The 17990-nt window shown below is 37.7% G+C and overlaps 1 protein-coding gene across 6 annotated transcripts in view; it reads left to right on the forward strand.

Moving 5' to 3' along the window:
• The window catches only part of GRM8 (glutamate metabotropic receptor 8), a 952263-nt gene that overhangs the window by 67944 nt on the left and 866329 nt on the right, over positions 1-17990 (forward strand). The gene's annotated exons all lie outside the window — the stretch shown is intronic.

Here is a 17990-nt window from a genome sequence, read left to right on the forward strand (position 1 = left end):
AGACATCTCCTATTGAACTCATAAGTTTTCTTAAACCAGAAAAATATCTCACTCTGACCTTTTGTTTGCTCTGCTGCTCCAAAATTTGATTTGAGGAGTTATTTTAAAGTTGTTTGGATGGGAATGTTGGGAGAGTTTGGCTATGTTGCTGACCCTAATCTGCCATCTTGGCTCCTCAAAGAGACTTGCCAAAAGCACATGCTGAATCTTATCAACCTCTTGCTCAATAAAATCCAATGGCTCACTGTTTTTTTTCTAGGATCAAATACAAACTCCTTAGCTTGTCATTTAAAACCTCTCATGAGGGAGGTGTTTTCAAGGGGTTTTAACATGAGGAAAGGGAGAATAAAGGTAGCTCAATCTAATAGTTTCACTTTCTTTCCCAGTATAATAAGCAGTGAGGTCTTCAGCTAAAAGGTGGGAGGAGGGAAAGGTGTGGAAAGCTTGAGCTGAGAGAAGAAGGTTTTGGCATCATGTTTTAGTAATGAAAGTGACAAACCAGAGAGTGTCCCAGAGGAAGGAGACTAGATTAATAAAATACTTGAAATCATGTCATCTGATCATCATTTGAAGGATCTGGGTTGTTTAACCTAGAAAAAGCTTAGGGGAGAAACACACACGAATAAATAATTTTCTCATCTTGGCTCCAACCTATCTTTGCAGACATAGTCGTACTCTATGTCCTGGCCTCACACAGGATGCTCCATCTTCCATCTCTTTGTAGAGACTATTCCTCCAGCCTAGAATGCACTTCCTCTTCATACTCTTAGAACCCCTAGTTTACTCCAAAGTCAGGTACCACCTTCTATATGTAGCCTTTCCTGATCCCCACAACTTCCAGTGCCTCCCCTTTCCCCAGTAATTGCCTTGAATTTACTTTGTTTATATTTCTTACCTGATTGATATGAGGAAGGCACATTTTAAATGACAAAGTGATTTGTGAATGTGAGTTATTATTATTATTATCCAAACTATCTCATCCTTGGATTAACTTATACACATAGAGACAGTTAGGTGGCACAGTGGATAAAATACTGGGACTGGAATCTAGAAGACTTGAGTTCAAATCCAGTCTTAGACATTTACTAGCTGTGTGATCCTGGACAAGTCATTTACCCTCTGTTTGCCTTCATTTCCTAAATTGTAATATGGGGATAATAATAACACCTACTTCCCAGGATTGTTGTGAGCACCAACCAAAGCAGGTAATAATTATAAAGTGCTTAGCACACTGCCTGGCACATAATAGGTACTATATAAATATTAACTATTATTATTATCGTTGTTGTTGTTACACTTAGCACAGTGCCCAGCACATAGTAAGCATTATATCAATTTTAGTTGTTATTGTTGTTATAGTGCTTAGCCCAGTGCCTGGAATATAGTAGGTGCCATCTAAATGCTTATTCACTTCTGCCACCCCAACCCCATTTGTGATGTGGGAAACTAGAATTAAGTTGTAGCTGTGAGAGAGAAGGAAATAGTAGTGTATTGTAAACCACTTTTTCCAGGAAATAAATAGAGATTTCAAGAGAATGATTGGGTGCTGGTGGTAATTATGTGGGGACGAGAAGAGGAAGGAAGGCCGTCTCTTTTTTAAGCTTAAGGAAGGCAGGGAAGGAGCAGGGAGGGGATTGCCACAGATTTTGTTTGGGTTAGGAGAACCAGTGCATATTGAGCAATGGGCTGCCGTGGTCTTTTTATTTTTTCTCTTTCTGTAGCAATGGGAGGAGGTGCCAGGCATCAATGAGTGTGCTGTCAAGGATTGCTGATGGGTCTGGCACAAGTGTGATGAAAGTCAGGAAGAATGATGATGACTGGGGGAAAGCTATGGGTGAACTTTGTGAGAAGGGTTTTGGTGACCAGTCACTAGAAAAGGAGACCAGATGCCTTGGGAACAGATAAGACTTTGGTAGAGCCGAAAAAAGAAATGTACAGAATTTATGACATTAATCTCTTCTTCCAGGCCAGGAAATATTCTGCTCCCACCCCCGTACCCCCTTCTCCAATGGTCCTCTATGTGATCTGAGTTATGGGAAGTCACTGTTCACAGATCTCTAAGCCCAAGGAATCAGAACTTCAGTCACATGAGCTACTGTAGCATAACGTTATTGTCTCTTGTATCAAAAATACATGTGATAATATTTTGGAGCGAAAATTGGCCTGATTTTCTGTACTTTGCTCCAAAATTTTCTGACTCAGTAAGAAGACCTGAGTTCCCAGCTTAGCTCTGTCGTTTATCAGCTCTCTGATCATGGGGAGCTACTGAAACTCTTGTATCATCTGTAAAATGGAGATGATAATCATTGCACTATCTATAGCATAGATTAATATGTGGAAAGCACTTGGTAAACCTAAAAAACACTTTATCAATGTGAATTGTTTTCCGTTTTTACCTCTACTTAAAACCCTTGGTTTTCTTTATGGGCAACTGGGAGACATTGTGGACAGAGTGCTGGACTTGGCATCAGGAAACCCTGAGTATTGTCTTTTGTAGGATTTGAACATCAGCTGTGAGATCTTGGACAAGTTACTTAACTGGTCTGCCTCAATTTCCTCTTTTGTAAAATGAGGAGAATAATATCACCTAGCTCCTAGGGTTGCTGTGAGGTTCGAATGATTTATTTGTAAAGCACTTTACAAATCTTAAGGCACTCTATAAATGTGCGATGGGAAAAATATCTCCTCTCTGAGTTCATGTGGTAGGTGACTGCTGCCAAAATATATTTACCACAATGCAGAAATTATAGAGGTTAAAAACCTAGGTTTTATTATTAAGCTGAAGCATAGCCTTAGGCCTCAAAGAAAACTTGAATAATCATTAGGAATCTGACAAGGCCTTTTATAGGCAAAATTACGTCAGACTGACAGAAATAATTCTCTTACGTATTGCAATCTCACTCATTTCTCTTAGGCTATAAAAGTTAAAGAAAAGACAAATTCATAATATTTCCTTCAACACCATAAAAGTTGAACAAAATAATCTCATACATTCCCTAAGGAAATAAACTTTGTTAAATAAACTCTGTAGGTAAACCAAGTCAGGTTACAGATGACACTACATTTAGAGGGTTCACAAAAAGGCTGATTAAGATTGAAAATTAACATGTCACCAAAATAACCAAGAAGACTGGGCATCAGGAAAGCCCTTTCTTCAACAGTTAGGTATGGGGAACTAACAAATAACTAAATCAGTTTGGCTTCCTTTTGGCTTCTATATGAGGAATGTAGAATAGTATTTCCTTATTTCATGAGTCAGGTTGTGGTCAAGTAAAGTTAACACAGACTTCCAGTTAAGCAAAATTTTTAGGAGGAATGGACCTGAGTCCCAAATTTAAAAAATCCCATTACATTGTTAGCTATTATGATTCTTCCTCAAGCTACCTCTTACATGAGACCCTTCCTGATCCCCCTAGATATTAATGTTCTCCCCTCAAAAAAATGATCATTTATTTCCTTTGTGTATGGCACAGTGGATAGAGTTCCAGCCCTGGAATCAGGAGGATCAGAGTTCAAATCCAGCCTCAGACACTTTCTAGCTGTGTGACCCTGGGCAAATCACATAACCCTATTTGCTTCAGTTCCTCACCTATAAAATGACCTGGAGAAGGAAATGGCAAACCACTCCAGTACCTTTTCCAAGAAAATCCCAAATGGGGTCCTGGGGAGTCAGACACAATTGAAACAACTCACCATCGCTACCACCACCAAAATAATTCAAATGTATTTATTTGTGTGTTCATGTTATTTTCCCATAGAATATGATACCCTTGAAGGCTAGAACAGGGTTTTTTTCTTTGTATTCCTAAAACTTAGAACAATGCTTGGCACACAATAAGTGCACAATAAATGGTTGATGGATAGCAGTGAACAGAATTCTTCTTCCTTTTATTATTTTCAGAATTGGGAATATTTCCCTGCTTTTACCCTAGTCAGTATTTACAGATTCTGTCAATATGCAAAGGACCCCCAAAATCTTAGTGCAGTTAGTTTAAGCTTTTAAAGCTTTTGGGATGCCTTGCAATTTGGGCTCCAAAATGTCATGAGGCCAAGTTAGTTTGAGAAATTCTGCTGTAGATCTAGTAAAGCTGGTGTGAAGTATTCAACAAAATGCTGAAGCATCACTTCTAAGCAAAGTTGGGCTAAGATCAAGTTTTACACAGTGAATAAGTATTCTTGTTAATGAGATACATTCATTAACATTACATATCATAGGAGAAAATTCTAATTCATACTCGTTTAGTAATAACATCAACTAATATTTGTAATGTTGACCCTTGTTGTGTATTTCTAACTTTTCAAAATCCTTTCTCGGTAAAGATCTTGTTTAATCTTCACGACACACAGAAAAGTTCCTTTTCTGAACTTGTGGAAAAAGTGTTCTGAATTGTTACCATCTTTTGGGATGCCAGAATACAGTGTATTTTCCTGGATAAACAATGCAGGAACATCCTGATGACTGGAGAATACTCAGTAGCCAACTATTGGCTGGATTTCCAATCGGCAGGGCTCTCAAGTGTTCAATGGACACAGGGCTTATAAAAGATTTAAACTGTTCTCACCATGTGGATTTCAGTGGGTTTCCTAATGTGGTAGATGCACTTTCTTTCTATGCTATTGAAATATGTAAGATAGAGCTGTGCAGAAGGGAGCAAACAGATATATTTTTCAGGAGTGCATAACTTGAGCTTGCTCACAAGTTTGCTGATGCCAAGGAGGGACCTCAGTCTCAAGAAAGTGGAACTTTCTCATCAATAAGAAACAGCCTGATCCCAACCCACATTGCTGAAAAAAACCATACCACCTATAGTTGGGAAGACCATTTTTGAACATACCAGAAAAATACCACTTTCTTAATACAGATCAATTTAGAAAAATTCCATGTATTCCTTGAAGAAACTTTTAAAAGACTTAAGGTAGACTAGAGGACTGTGGGGTTTTTCAGTCTTTCATTTACTTTTTCTGAACTTGTTACCTACATGGTGATGGGTTGAAAAGGAAAGGTCAATTTAAATTGTTGTTGCTGTTTGTCCTTCATTCCTGGAAGAGGACTGTGACATCAGGGTGATGTCATGACTTTTATTGAATTGGATTTAAGTGAGGGAGGTCTGTGCAAGGTCACCAACCTCACTCTCTCCTCCAGAGTCATCTGGGTCCAGTGGCAAGACAGATATCAGGATGACTGGAGATGGCCTCAGAAGTTTAAGGCAATTGGGGTTAAATGACTTGCCCAGCATCACACTTCTAGTAAGTGTCTGAGGTGAGATTTGAACTCAGGTCCTCTTTACTCCAGGGCCAGTGCTCTATCCACTGTGCCACCTAGCTGCCCTTCAATTAAAATGGAAAAGTAGTAGCAAAACAATTTCCAGGAGAGGTAATAATTACCAGAATAGTAACAAGGCTGGGGTGATCTGGGCTTTGCCCTTGGGTGCTAACAATACTTGGTTGAATCTAGCCCTTTAGTTAGCGAGACTAATTATTTTTACAATAGGAAACTACCAAGATGAGGTCTTTCCCCCAGGCAGCCCTGTCCCATCTTGATCCCTTTCTTGGTGTTTGTCTGAAGAAGCATTGAACTGCCACATGCTGTGTCTGTAGGAGGTCTCACCCCAAAATCATATGATGTCATTAACCTTAGAATAGTGTTGATCTTAGCCTCCTTTTGGCTAAGATCTGGTATTGGTCATAGTAGAGATTATGCAATTGTGAGGTTTTTTTTTTCCTTCTTCACCCAGCAAAATTAGTGTGATAATAACTGTGGAAATCAGGGGATCTGGGTTTGTGTCTTGGCTTTGCCACCAATTGTCAACTCACTTAAACTTTCTAGGCCTTTGCTTCTTCATCTATAAAATAAGGTGTTTCAACTAGATTATTTAAGATCCCTTTACAGCTCTTCCATTCTAGGATTCTACTGTTTAATGGCTTCCACATATATTGTGAAACACACCTTGGGCAAATTGCTTCTACTCTCATTTTCCTCATATGCAAATTAAAGGGGTTTGACTAGTTTTACTTCCCTATGAATGAAATCTTAGAAATCTAGAGCTGGATGGGACTTTTGAAGTTGTCTCGTCTAACTCTTTCATTTTGCAGTTGAGGAAATAGAGGTCCAGGGAGTTTACATTTAATTATCAGTCTTTGTCCGGGCCTGGTTTCATTGGTGTTGTCTTCATGGAATGAAGTCACAGTAACTTGTTGAACGAGAATTTCTTCTGAGGCTCTCTACCTTGAAGTATCACTATCACTGAATTAATTAAATCAAAAGAATCTGGAATAGATTCCAGGTCTAATGATTCCAGGAAGCCATCGTTCATATAGGGAGTAGGAAGAGAAGGTATAAAATTGAGTCCTAGATGGTCACTACTCCCTTCAAATCTTTTTTCTTCATTCCAGCCTCAATAAAGAGAAAGCCCACAGGGGTGACTGAGTAATTTGATACTTGACATTGGCTTTGAAGGAAGAATAATAGGCTCAGAGGTTTATGGCAAACTAATCTTATAAAATTGAGGCTTTTCAAATTGTAGGTGGAAGTTGGTGACAGTTCTTGTCATTCTAATGTTTCCTCTATTTTCACACTTGGAAAAATATATGCGTTTTATTGCAACATGAAGAATAACTTCAAAAAGTAGTTAGTTGTAATAGTTTCCAACATTTGGCAACATCAGTAAAGTGATGGACATCTCTTTTCTGTGGATTCTCTTTCTGGATGGATTGGTGGTTTCACTGAATACTTAAGGTGATGACTGATTAAGTGATAGATTCATCAGAGTGTGGAAATATTTTAGTGTATTCTGTGCATGTCATTTCTCATGTTTCAGCATCATACTCTACTAAATCATATATTTACTGTGCATTATGGTCCTTTTTGTGGATTATCAGAGTCATCACCTTGGAGCCCCATTGAGTTAGGGATTTGGGGACTATTGTTAGAAATTCAGATAATCTTTAATGCAAAGTATGATTTCTCATTGAAGGAGATTTTTAGAAAATTTAAATTATCAGTCTTTGTCAGGGCCTCGTTGTATTGGTGACGTCTTCGTGGAATGAAGGGACAATAACTTGTTGAACTAGGATTCCTTCTGAGGCTCTCTACCCTGAATTATTATTTGCCAACTATTCCTAAAGTCATGAACTCAGGACTTTATTGGCCTAACATCAACATTTCTTTGAAATCTTAGCACTCTAATCTGTGTTGTCTACCTTTCATGGTTTGAGTCATTTGCTCATTTGTGAGTGAAATCAAAATCCTCAATTTTAATTAACTCCTTTTCAGGTGGTTCTTCAAATGCTGGCTATGATATGAAACTGTATTTCTTCACTACTGCTGGATAAACAGACTTTTCTTCCTTGCTTTGGATCCCTAGGATCTTCAACCCAGACTCCATTTCCTATTTCTAAATCTCAGGCTTGGTCCCTAATATTTTGGGGTTTTTTTTCTAGTTATTTTCAGTTGTGTCTGACTCTTCATGACCCCATTTGGGGTCTTCTAGGCAAAAATACTGGACTAGTTTGTCATTTCTTTCTCCAGTCTAATAGACAATTTAATAAAGGTTTTTTAATACTTACCTTTTTGAGTTTTTAGAAATTCCAAATTTATTTAATGAGTTGGGCCTTAGAATTTCTTCATTCATGGAGATGCCTCTCCTTCCCCCTCCAATTTTCTTTGATTTTAAAAATAAATTAAAATTTCACACAATTTAAAATTATTATAAAGGTATGACTTTAATTTGAACATCTGGGAGAGATTGGTAAAATATTTCTGATTAAATAAGAAGTCTCTAAACATGAATTAAATTTTGCATTCACTTTCCACTAATTACCTTGTATTTATTTGTATATATTTTGTACATATTTTCATGGAGTCTCCCTCAATAGAGTTCCTCAAGGGTAGGGAGCATTACATTTTAGTCACTACCAGCACCCAGCACAGTGACTTGTACACAGTAGGCACTTCATAAGTGCTTAATGATTGATTATGATCTGACAAGTTTTGATCATTCTCTGTCTTGTTCATGACAGGGTTGTTCACAGGGCTCCAGTTGTATTCATCCTACTAGCGAATCTTTTAAGCTATTAGATAAATATGGAAGTTGAGATCAGAAAATGGACAAAATTCTTTACCTGTCTCAACATAGCAAAGTCCTCCCTTTTCAGTGAAAACCAAACCCTGAAATAATTTGAGGACACTTACTACTATTATCAAGTCACAAGCTCCAATGTTTTGTTTTACTTACAAAATATCTTGGGATCATTACATAGAGCTGGCTGAATTCTCCCCTTGAAGATTTAAGCTTTAGGGTAGGAGTTGTGTCATGTCATTCTTGATAGTGTCCACAATATTGACACAAAGTGTCTTCCATGTAGTAGGTATTCAATAAATATTAATTTAATGAATACATATTTATTTACTATTTAATTTAATTTGGTTTAATATATTTCAATATTTCAGCAATTTTCTGATCTCTGATTTCATCAATGTCTGTACTCTCTGTACTACATAAATACAGATTGCACCTCTTTATGCCTTTGTAGATGGTCTTGGTGAGTTGTAATGTCGATGGATGGAAAACAAATTAAATTCAGAATCAGAGGACCTGTGTTTAGATTCTAGCTCTCCTACTTACTAAGAGTATGAACTTAGTCAGGTCACTTAACCTTAATGGTTTCAGTTTCCTCTTTTATAAAATGAGAGGTTTGGACTAGATGGCCTTTAAACTAGGTGGTACAATGAATAGAGCACTGGGCCAGGAATCAGGGAGATCTGAGTTTAACCCTGGCCTCAGATACTTACTAGCTGTGTGACCCTGGGCAAGTCACTTAACCTCATCTGACCCAGTTTCATCACCTATAGAAGAGATATAATAATCATACCTACTTTAAAGGGTTGCTGTCAGGATCAAAGATAATATTTATAAAGTGCTTAGCACAGTGACACACAGTAGTCACTTAATAAATGCTTATTCCCTCTCCTTCCCCTCTCCCTTTCCTTCCATCTCTATATTCATGATCTTATAATTCTGTGGTCGGTAAGATTCATTGTTTGGTGGTCACTCTTCTGGTTGTCAGCTTTTCCAAACTTAATTAGACTTGCCATTGGACAACTAATATACAATTCATTGTCAAGACTAGACATGACTTCATATTAGGGATGAAAATACGAGTTGATATTGCCTCTTGTTATAGAACCAAAATTCTCACTTTTCCATAGATTTCAATTTTGAATGGATGGTCAAAAGAAGCCACAGAATTTGAATGAAGTTTAAGTATGGGATGAAGTCTTTCTATTATTTACTTGAATGAAACCCCAGTGAAGTCACTTGGTATAAGCATATTATGAATCTGCCTATTTCACTTCTTTAAGTAAATTTACAAATGGTAGAATTTTCATGTATAATTCAGATAATTTCTGTTTAGTTGAATGAAAAATCCAAAAATGGAGTCACACTTAAGCCTTATTTCCATTTAATGTATTGATCTAAACTTTATTTTGGTAGGTTATTTTTCTTCTTTTTCTGAAGAAAAAATAAAACATTCTGTTAAAACAAGTCATATTATAAGCATTATAATATGTGGATTATAAGGCTCCCATGTAGTGAAATGATAGAAAAGGGAAATGAGATAATTGGTGGTATTTTATTTTATTTGGAGAAATAATTTGGATGGTTTATGTAAACTCCTTGAGGGCAGGAACTGTTCTGTGTTCATCTTTGTATCCCGGAGCATTTTAAAGCATTGGATCATACTGTCCACCTCCAGGTATAATCAGAGTGCAAATTGGAGTATATTTTTCTTTCTCTTGCACTCTTTTCCTTGCTTCTCTCTGAAGATGGCCAATCCAGAAATTTGTTTTACATGACTTCATATTTGTAAGAGGTTTTATATTTCTTGCCTTCTCAATAGGTAGGCAATGGGTTGGGGAGGGAGACAATTTGGAATTGAAAATTTAAAAAAAGTTGTATAAAAATTGGATTTCTGATTTAATCTGTGTAGAGAGATTCCTGGTGAAGAACTTCCTCTAGAAAGCAGATCTGGATTTTTCCTCTAATTTAGAGACTTGTCAAGGGGGCACTGAGAAGTAATGTCCGGGCTATGGACACACAGTCAGTAGGTATCAGAGGTAGGATTCAAATCCAGGTCTTCCTGGTCCTAAAGCTAGCTCTCTATTCACTATACTATACATCCTTTTCACATGATATACTTAATGTTTCTTTCAGTTGAATTGAATTGAACAACTTCACTATTTTTTAGATTAGAGTTCAGAGGATTATGAGTTCTTTGAAAGCAGGGTTGTATTTTAGCTAAAGCTGTTATTTCCCCAGTGTTTAGTGCAATTCTATGCTAAGCCTTTATATATTGCTTTAAGGTTTGGAAAACACTTTCTATATATTACTTATTTGATCATCAGAGCAATTCTGTGAGTTAGGTGCTATTTTTATGCCCATTTTATAGATGAGAAAACTGAGGCTTGGAGAGATTGTGACTAGTTGGTCATCACACAACCAAGTAAGTGTCTGAGGCAGGGTTTGAACTTGTTACTATTGTGTTTACAGTATAATAAGAAAGGTGGGTAAAAATTAGGGGAATGAGTTCAGGTCCTGATGAGAAGAAACTGTATTATGGTATTCTGTGTCAATGTGGTATTGTAGGAAGGATACTGCATCTGAGTTCCCTTGCTGGCTCCCTAGCTATGTGTCCTGGGCAAGTCACTTAAATTTCTCCAAGCCTCAGTTTTCCTTCTTTATAAATGGGCAATAGTACTTTTAAGGGGATCGTTATAAGGAAAATACTCTGTCAATTGTAAAGTCCTTTACAAATGTGAATTATTTTTGTTACTTCTCACCCCTCTGCCCTCTTATCTCAGTGCCTCCACTTCCCTAATCACCTCTTCCAATGCCTTATTTGTGTGTCATACTTTCAAAGAGCAGTTTTGTTAAATTTTGTTAAATGTTTAACAAACTGCTCTTCGAAATCTTGATGCATTTTAAAGTTTAATCAGCATCATTCACATCTCCTCTATCCCTTTCTCAAGTCTAGACAATCAACAATATCTCAAGCTCCGATTTGTAGCCTTTGCTGATTTCCAAGGTGTAAAAACTGTCCTAGTGCTGAGACTGTGATCCTACCAATCTAGACCTATTTCATTTTACTCTTTTCCAAATGCTCTGAGTTCCATCCAAAAAGAGTTCTCAGAACGTTAGCGGCAAGATCTTGTTTTTCTGGGTCTTAAGTAATTGTAGCTATAGTCCCAGCAGGAGCTGTTGCCAACCTTGAAATCTCTCTGGGGGTTGCTTTCCAGGCTTCAGACCCTTGTCTGAAAAGTGGTCTGAGTTCCAGGATGAGGTGATGGGTTGTGCTGCTCCTCCAGGGCTATTAGGTCAGTAGTTAGTGTTGGCAGTGATGAAGAAGGCACACCCTTCATCACAGAACATGCACTTCTTTAATGCTTGCTGAATTGAACCGAATTCTGTGATTCTTTCTTTGCATTTCTGTAATTCTTCCATCACAGATCTACTTTCTCCTTGTTCTTTTAATGTTTCATAGATGCCAGTTCAATGCCTAGGGCTTTCTCTCTGTCATCCCCAGTTTTCTATTAAACCAGACCACGTTTTCCACTCATCCATGTCCTCAGTGATAGCTTATGTGACACTTCTTCTGAGCAGGTCATCAGTGCTAATTGTGTTGCTAAAAAAGTCAAGAATGAGGGAAAGTCATATTTAATCAATGCAAGAAGCAATCAGGAAAACACATTTAATTCTGCATTTAGGAATTCGAGGTTATTCAGCCATTGGTCAATTCAAGTAGCTGCTACATTTGAGGAATTCATGTTGTTGGGTTTTTTTTCCCTGTCTGATTAAATACAGAAAGTTCTTTGACCAGTTCTTTAGATCCAACACCTTTCAGTATTGAGGAGATTTGAAAGAATATTGTGAAATAATTGTTCTCCCATTTAACTAGTGTGAAATTTCTGTTCAGCACTATGTGTTGTGCTTTCAGTTTCTTCCTCTGAAAGATCAGATCAAAAAATTTCCTGACAGTTTTTATTGTTTTCTCTTCATTCCCTTGGGGATGTTTTCCCTTCACGATTCCTCCCCCTTTCCTGTTTATGACAGGCAGTTCCTCCCTTATTGAGAGAAGCTAAGATGAAAGGGAATAGGTTTGCTTTTTTTGTTGTTTCCTGTTTGTTTTGGAAGAAAAAGAGACCCACGACAACTTTGAGGTATGAAGCCCTTCTTTTCCTAAAGTGTCTTTCCTTTGGTCCTCCTTGCATCTATGTTGGCAGGAGGGTGGTGGCACTGGTTAATTAACTACCATCAGTGAAAATGTGAAAGCAAATTCATTTAATGTGCTGGCCTTTCCAATTTCCTTGGTGATTGTATTTCTACATAGGCACAGATGCAGGCCCAGAGAGTTTGGGAAAACTTTTAGAACATGTGACTTAAAAATAAATATCTAAAATAAAGATTACTCATGTGGGACCATTCAAAAATCGAGTTCTATAAAGGCTCTATCTCCTGTAACATCATGGGTAGAAAGCTGCCCTCAGAACCAGGTAGACCTGGGTTCAAGTCCTGTCTTTGAAACATAATGGCTGGGTGAATCTGGCAAGACACTTAACATCTCAGTGCTCTAGGTCAGAGGTGTCTAATTCATGGACCAAGGTCTCCAAGCATCTTGAAAAACTCCCAAGTGGAGCTAGAACCAAAATAAAACGTAATTGGGAAATATTTAACAAAATAAGTAAAAGCACAACATAGTTACATTCATTTATTGTTTTCTTTCTATTTTTGGAGGCAATGGGGCTAAATGATAAGCCCATGGTTACACAGGTAGTAAATATCTGAGGCTGCATTTGAACTCGTGAAGAGTCTTCCTGAATCCAGGGCTGGTGCTGCTATGCCACTTAGCTGCCCTTCATTTATGGTTTTCTAAGTCAATATGTGGCCCATTGGGATTCATTTCTATGAGTTTGACATCCTGATTCTAGATAACTCTAAAGCTAAGCTGCAGGGAAGGTGCTGATCTGTATTAGTAGAGGGAGTTTGTTCATCCAGAAGTTTCCAGTATCAATGATATCAAAGGTCCAATCTGCATTCCCAGGAAATTCTGCTCTCTTGTACTTACATTATTTGTTATTTTAATAAATGCAGGTAAAATTGAGATAACAGTACTGGCATGAAAAAGAAGACAATTTGAGCTTAATTGTTTAGAGTTTATATTTAATTTACTAAAATATTTTTATCTAAGGCTATGTGAAGTATCTGTGTCCATATAGACATCATATATCCATGGTCATATATATTATAGTATGGTAGCCATTTGCCTACTTTTATCAAAAAAGTAATTTTTAATCATTTGTTGAGAATATTTAGAAATTTCAAAGAAAAGTAATGGATTACCATAAAACCCCCACTGATTGAGAATTTCTGATCATTTAGAGGAGACTGGAGCTAAAATGCAGTTTTGTATAGTTTATTAGAAAAATGTTTACTAAGCAAATTAATTGGGTAAACATGATTTCATGCCCCTAAAATGATTAATTTACTTAAGAAAACAAACTGTTTTCAACTCCTTTGGAAGCACTCATTTACATATAAACAATTGAAATGCTAATAATAAATTATTCATATCTATTCATTAAAGCAAGTCCCTAAGGACCTGTAATGGGGAGTGCATCCCAGCCATATTTTGTTATTCTGGTTTCTGTTGCTGAATGCACTTAGAAGTAATAATAGGTAGAATTTGCATATAACACTTTAAGTTTTGTGAAGCAATTTGCAGATATTATCTTACTTGATCTTCGCAACAACTAGGTGAGGTATTATTATTATCCCCATTTTACAGATGAGGAAATTAAGGCTGAGTTAGGTTAAGTGACTTGACCACAGTCATAAAGGGGAAGGGAAGGGAATAACCATTTAATAAGTACCTACCGGGTTCTAGGTGTTGTGGTAAGTGATTTATAAGTATTATCTCATTTGATCCTCAGAACAACCCTGGGAGGTAGGTGATATTATTATCTCCATTTTATAGATAAGGAAACTGAGGTAGATTTACCATCCTACAACTAGTAAGTAACTCAAGCATAATTCTGTGTGGTGAAGATGAGGAGTAGGAGCATTCCAAGCATGGGGGATGGCCAGTGGAAAGGCATAGAAAAAGCACATGGGGCGGGGGGGGGGGGGCAGCTAAGTGGCACAGTGGATAAAGCACTGGCCTTGGATTCAGGAGGACCTGAGTTCAAAACCGACCTCAGACACTTGACACTTACTAGCTGTGTGACCCTGGGCAAGTCACTTAACCTTCATTGCCCAGCCCCCCATAAAAAGGAAAGAAAGAAAAGAAAAGAGAAAAAGAAAAAAAAGAAAAAGAGAAAAGAAAAAACAGATGGAGACTCAGGAATTCCTGATCAAGTCTGATGCTTCATCCACTACACCACTTACCCACTTATAAAAGAAGGTATAATACTTTCTAGTATGAATATGTTTTAAAGAAAGTGACAGAATGGAGAGTGTAATAGACAATGAGATATTAAACCTGATTGATATCACTATTTCTAGAATGGTAGAGAAAATTGTCTGGCCACCAAAAGAAAATAAAGTTGTTTTGAATTTAAAAGAGATTTGGTGATATATGAGCTAAAAACGCCTCGTTTGTATACTGCTTAGGTGAGAATTTCTACTTCCCAAGACACAGATAGATCTGAAACTAATGGTAAGATGAGAAATGATTGGTCCTAAGAATACTGGTTATAGTTTTGCTGAATCACTTGTATATAGTTCATTAGCTTAGATTCTAGGGGGACATTACATAATTTCAGAATTAAAGAATTTCAGAGTTTGAAATTACCTAAGTCTGGTGCAACACATACACACAATTCCCTTTACAACTAAGTCATCCTCTTCTCTCTTCTTCCCAAGGAGGGGAAACCTAGAAACTACCTCCTGAGGTCATCTATTCCACTTTAGGGAAAGCTCTAGTGATTAGGAGGGCAGCTAGATGGTAGGTGGATAGAGTATAAGGCCTACAGTCAGGAAGATCTGAGTTCAAATTCAGCCTCAGACACTTAATAGCTGTGTGACCCAAGTCACTTAACTCTATTTGCCTCAGTTTCCTCATCTGTAAAATGAGCTGGAGAAGGAAAATGGCAAATTACTCTAATATCTCTGCCAAAACCCCCCCAAATGGGGTCACAAAGAATTGGGCACCACAGAATAACAACAAAAATTGTTAGGAAGCTTCTCCTTAGATCAACCCTAAATTTCCCTGGTTGTAATTTTGTATTATTTCTAGTTCTTCTGTTTGAGGGAAAACAGAACAAGTCTAATTTTTTCTTCCAGTGATAGACCTTTGGATATTTGAAGACAGTTTTGATGTCCTTCTTTGGTCTTTTCTAGGCTGGATATACTCAGGAGTTCCAGACCTTTGAATTCATTCCCTTTCTTCTTTCCTCTCCCTTCCCAATTTTATCATCGTTAAAAGCAGTGGTTGGCAACCTTTGCTCACATAAGTGTCATTAACTGAAGCCTTACGGTATGTATCAGCTTGATCGATCTGGGATAGGAAGCTCTTAATCCTAGACCAAATCCCATGCTTGGTTTAGTTTTTCCCTCCAACCCTGTACACCTTCTTGGAAGGGCACCAATGAATGAGTCAGGCTGGATGTAGTTCATAGGACACAAGTTTGCCCCTCATGACTTTGTGGCATTCCTTGTTTGAGTAGGAATAAGGATAGTTGGCTTTTGTATGGTGCTTCATAGTTACTTCTTCATTATATATTACATCCCTTCTTTCATTCTGTGGTCCAAACCGGCCTTCTCTCTGTTCCTTATACAGTTCTCATCTCAATGCCTGGAATGCATTCCCTTCTTACCTTCATCACACAGAATCCCTTACTTCCTTAAGGATGTGGTTAAGCACCACCTTCTCCATGAAGCCTTTCCTTACCCCACCCTTGTCCCAAGGCAGTGGCCTTCTCCCACTGCTTTGTATTGATTTTGTATTTATTCTACATTTACTTATCAATGTACTGTTATCTCTCTTGATAGAATGTAAGCTCCTTAAGAGCAGGGATTGTTTAATTTTTTATTTGCATCTCCTTTTATTAGCTAGGTACTGGGTGCATAGTAGGTACTCTATACATGTTTGCTGACTGACTTACTGATTGGTTTACAAAGATCATCCCCTATGTTATTTCTTTTAATATCATAACAACTCCATAATAGTGCAAATATTATCTCAGTTTTTAGAGGTGAGAAAACTGAGACTTGGAGAGTATCCCAGTTTCTTCAGGGGCTAAGAGACTCTCATAAAGAACCAAGCAGGCCAATATATGCTTGAAGCAATAGGTCTCTATTAGGAACATTTAAATTCACACATGGGAGGGCTTAAGTCTCAAGATGAGACACCGGGGCAATCGGGAGGATGGGGAAGCAGGTCAAAGGAAGAGGAGCTCAGGGAAAAGGATTCCCCTCAGAACTTAGCTCATACACAATAAGGAGGATACAGCTAGGTCTCAGTTGCCAGAAGGAGCTGGCTGGGTCTCTAGGGCAATTGTATTCAGGACAGAGAAGGTGAGTTGTGTGTGTAGGGCAGTGGGGCAAGGATGGATGCTAATTGATGGATTCAGAGAGACTCCCTTCAGATTTTGTGCACCCAGGTTATGCCAAACTTTCAGCACTCTTCCTTATTGATGGGTGGAATGCTTGGCTTCTTGCTTATCTCCACGAAGGGCAGTTCATCTCTCTGTGGAGGTTATGGCTTTTTTGTATAGAGTGGAAAGCAGTCCTGAATCTTGAAGGTGAGCTGTCCAGGAAACAGCGTCCAGCCCATTCTTTGGATTTCAAAAGTGGATAATGCTTTCCAGTAGGTAAAAACAGATGTTTGATGGGATCATTACACAGTGTGGCTTGTGAGGGGTTATGTGTGATGGTGAAAAGATCAAGGCAGTGGGTAGGAAAAAGGAGGAATATATATATATATATATATATATATATATATATATATATATATATATATATATATATATATATATACTTAAATCTCTGGAAGAAAATAAGTTTACTTTGTGTTAATCCAAGTCTTAGAGATATTCCTTTATTGTTTTACATCCTATTTTAGGGAAGAGATTGACCAACATATCATTCCCCTGGCTGGTTCTTAACATATTTTTGTCATGGACCCCTTTGGCAGCCTGTTGAAGCCTGCAGACCCCTTCTCAGTCAGCCAGCCGTTCCACAAGCATTTATTAAGCTTGTACTGTAGGCTAAGCACTGTGTACTAGAGTCTGAGGATAGAAAAATAAGAAAGTCCCTGCTCTCAAAGGAGATCATGGTCTAGTGGGGGGATAATGCTTTTAAATGCATAAAATAAAATATACAGGATTTTAAAGGAAACCGATTATATTGAAATACAGTAACAAAAATATTTAGAAGAAGAAAGAACAGTTCAACTACCTTAGGGCAAAAATAGCTGCCCTAAAGGAATAACTAAGGATGTTTCCTTATAAAAGACCCCCTCTTCCCCCCCCCTTCCCCCACCAGTTTAGGACTCTTTCCTACTCAAATAACAAAGAGCAGAATGTGGTTAGTGAGTAAAAAAGTAAGAGCTTGGAGGAGGGAGAAGATAATTTAAGATGATTAGTGAAGGGTACTAGAGCTAAAAAGGACCTTTACAGATGAAGAAACTAAGGCCCGACTTGGTCACGTAGTCAATAAGTCACATAATCAATAAGTGTCAGGGCTAAAGTCAAGGTTGTTTTCTTGCTATGACATTATCATCCTTCTTCGTCATACCAGCACTCTGTAAATAAAGTTCAAAATGGTTTTCATTCCAACATGCTGTGTTTCTATGTTCACAGACATTCCTTTATGAAGACAAATAGCATTCCGTGACTATGAGTCATTTTATAACCTTAACTGGATCTTACAGGGAAACATGACCAAGTTTGGTACTTCTTAATTTCTTTCATCTACAATGTTCCTTTGTAACAT

Source organism: Dromiciops gliroides, chromosome 5 (assembly GCF_019393635.1).
Source record: "Dromiciops gliroides isolate mDroGli1 chromosome 5, mDroGli1.pri, whole genome shotgun sequence".
In the NCBI taxonomy this organism is placed as follows: Eukaryota; Metazoa; Chordata; class Mammalia; order Microbiotheria; family Microbiotheriidae; genus Dromiciops; species Dromiciops gliroides.